The 3612-nt window shown below is 40.9% G+C and overlaps 1 pseudogene; it reads right to left on the bottom strand.

Moving 5' to 3' along the window:
- Positions 1–1706: 1706 nt before the first annotated feature.
- LOC121461563 lies at positions 1707–2477 on the bottom strand (annotated as a pseudogene).
- Between the last annotated feature and the right edge of the window lie 1135 nt (positions 2478–3612).

Here is a 3612-nt window from a genome sequence, read left to right as displayed (position 1 = left end):
CTCATTTTGGCTTCTGCCCTCAGACTCCAGTGTCTATTCTACTGAAATCTCTACATTGTCCACCGTTACAGTAATAACCAACCGTTCTTTCCTTTATACCCTCACCTTTGAGGCAGAACTTAATGTATGTCAAGGACAGAATTTAATCTGAACAGTCTTCCTGGGGCTGTAAGTAATGAATCCGGGGCTGGCAGTTTACAGAGTTCATGCTTAATTCTCTAGATGATGTTTTCCTTGGCTTTTTTTTTTTTTGCCATCAGTGCCTTGAATTCATAACTATTCTCCTTTCCTTATGTATTGACTCCAGCATTGTTATTCCAGAATCCTGCATGTTCACACCCTCCCGGCACAGCTAGTCCTTTCTTCTGCTCATGCGCTTACAAATGTGCTCTAACCCAGGTGAGCAATTTGTTCACCAACCTGCACGCTTCCCTAAACTGCAGCAAAGCACCAGGATTTAAAAGTCAGTGTCCTCCCAAAGGCACTAGTTAAAGGTTTTAAGACATTTGGGAAATGCTCATCTAGAAGCATATGAAACCTGGATGGGGAGAGATTTTCTAACTTCTAAAAGTCAGAAAATAATCCTGGGGAAAAGTTCCTTTCTGTTGAAAGAGGCTATTTTTTTTGTGATGCAGATCTGTAAAAGTCAATCATCAGGATAGACACTTTCTGAAAGTAGAGAGGGGTCTTGCTTACCGAACTTCCAAGGGCGATTCGACAAAGCTCTGCTTTAGGAATGGCTCCTTCAGTGACCTGAGTCCTGGTGTCTGGGCTTAACCTAGGTGTCCAGTTTCATGACTCATCAGAGCCCGATGCTTGTTTCAGCCTCTCTCATCTCAGTGAGAACCCTTCAAAAGATTGACTGATCAATGAACTTGGCTTCCCTTATTCTGTTTATCCTTCCTTTCTCTGCTCTGGAATAAAGAACCTTGGGTGGTAAATTACCGTTCCTACCTGGTTAACCAACGTAATAACTAAAGAAAGTAGAGAATACTCTTGTATTTTTCCCACCTGATGAGACTTTATAAAACTAAAATGTAAAACATTATAAAATCTACTGAATTCAAAGGTATGGTGGATCAATCCTGATAAGCCTGATAGGGTTTAGAATCACCATGGCAACAAACCTCTTGGTACTTCTTGAGAGGTCATTGGGATGAAGAGACTCACTCTATGTTAATCTGGTTGAGACAGGGAAAGGCATTCTAAATGTGGGGATGATGTCCGCCACCATTCCAGGGATAGATGTCCCAAAGAGAAAAATGGAGAAAGCAAACTAAGTGAGAACACTCATCTCCATGCTGCCTGAGCGTGAGTGCATTGTGACCAGCCACCTCAAGCTCCCACTACCAAGATACACTCTGGAAATACCAGCCCAAATAAGCCCTTCTTTCCTTAGGTCCCAGGGAAACCAAAGTACCTAGTACGCAAGGCTAACTTCATCTCCATGGAAATTCAGCTATCAATCAATAACAGCGATGCAGCCTAAGCTTAAATTTATCACTTGTTTTTCTCTACTGCCTCAGAGACCCACAAGGCATGCATAATTGCTCATAATTTTTACTTGAGCTCAACTGGATTGTCATCACTTTTTTTTGTTTCATTTACTTTTACTATTTTATTAATGTCACAAGAGAAACTGGGTGGCTAGTGACAGAAGTCAGAAAGGAGACTTAAAGACAGAAATCCCTTTGGCCCCTTCTTCCCTAGGTGGAAGACGCCTTGAGTTCTTCTGGAGTTTTACTTGGGTTAGCAGTTTCTGAACTAAGTGGACTTTCTAGGTAGGCCATCCCCGTACAGAGCTTTCCTGTGATTGGGTCGTTAACTCGGCCAACTTTGAAAATGATCTCAACCAGTTCATGTTTCACGTGCTTTGACCTGGCGACCGGCAGAGTTCTGAGGAGCACCATGTCCCCGACGGAGCATCGTGGGGCCCACGATGGTGGGCATCGTGAGCAAAGTAGATTTTCTGCTTGTTGAAGTACTTTAGCAAGTAGGGGTCCAAAACAAGTCTGGTCGCTCTGACTGAAAGACCCTAACTTCTAGGAAACATAGCAACAGCAATGTCATTGGTCAACTCAAATTAACATATGGGGTGGGGCGTCAACATCAAGAGGAAAATAAGTCTAACAGGATAAAAACAAGTCAGGGCAAAACAAGTCTAAACTAAGCCAGTTTTCAGCCAGTTTCTGCCTCCCTGAGCTTTGATACACAAAGGACTGGGTGTTTTTTCAAGGCTGATTCTGCTGCCCACAGATATCCTGTTTTTGCCTCCTTGGCAGGTGTAGCCGGTCTCAAGACTGCTTCTGCCGCCCACAGGTATCCAATTTTTCCCTGGCCTAGTTGATCACAAAAACATCTTAAGATGGAGACTAGGGTTGAGGTCTTTCACTGAATTTAGCAGTTTTTACCATGGCTGTGCCAATCACCTTCCCCATGACCTATTTGGCACGGACAGATGTACGAATTACTGACATTATGTGTCTCTGACCACCTTCTGGATTCTGCTATTCGGACTCAGGCTGGCAAAGCATGGGGCGCAGCCTTGTCATCACTTTTATACAGTATTTTCATAGTATCATGAAATAAATAATGAAATAAATACGTAGCATGGCTTAGACAAATGGATACTTAAGACCTTATAATATGTGTTGTGACTTTATTTATACTAGCATAGTCATAATATTTACGTTTGCTTTTAGTAAAATAAATACTAATGCTATAAACTGAACTGAAACTTTTCCAGAACCATAAAGTTGTCCACAGAAGCCGGTATCTGCCTGTGTAATTTTACACTTTCTTTCGTTTTCCAGGTGAGAAGAAGCTGGGCTCTTCAAAGATGCATTCTTCACAGATGGTGGGTTTGATTTTTTTACCATATTGGTTTAGTTTATTGTCTTTCAGGTAAATTCTGACTATATCCATCACTTTCTGTTAGATAGCAATTTAAGCCAAAACATGATCTCACAGTCATATGAGTCCTGATGGGGCACACACATTGTTAGAGGACTCTGCAGGATGAAATCAAGCCACTGGCTGGAGCTGTCAAATCACCAGGCTTTCAGAGTGCTTTGGTGAGTTGGCTTGTTTTGGGCAGGATGGAAGAGGGGGACAGAGTTGCAGTTGAGACACGAGCCACCCTGCAAGGTCCTCAGCTCTTTAACGTTCCCTCAGTAACTTTCCTGATTACGAAGGCTTGCACTGACTTCAAAACTGCCACTTTAATATGCCTTTTTCAAAACGTTATTGCTAGATGAGGTCAGATGCCTAGAAAGCTGTGTAATTAAACTTTATTATATTGATTTTTATTGTGTCACTGAAGAACTACTTAATATATTCTGATTTTAATTGAAGATCAGTGTAAGAAACACGACAGAAATACTTCTTTATCTTCATAGACTTATAATTGAAACTGTTATCCATTTCCTCCACAATTTCCTTGAAAATACTTTATTAAAAAATGAGACTTGGAGAATGTGTGTGTCTCATTTTTCACATTTTTAATGAAAATCTGATCTGATTCATTCTAAGTCACTAATCATTTCTTAGGTGATATAATCTAGATAACTTTATGGCATATATATATATATATATATATATATGAAGGAGCTT

This window comes from Microtus oregoni, unplaced genomic scaffold, assembly GCF_018167655.1.
Source record: "Microtus oregoni isolate MIOR12 unplaced genomic scaffold, Mior012 000000F_ref0000247, whole genome shotgun sequence".
NCBI classification, from domain to species: Eukaryota; Metazoa; Chordata; class Mammalia; order Rodentia; family Cricetidae; genus Microtus; species Microtus oregoni.
The sequence above is the reverse complement of the archived record's forward strand: the minus strand, read 5'-3'. Positions and strand labels throughout refer to the sequence as shown.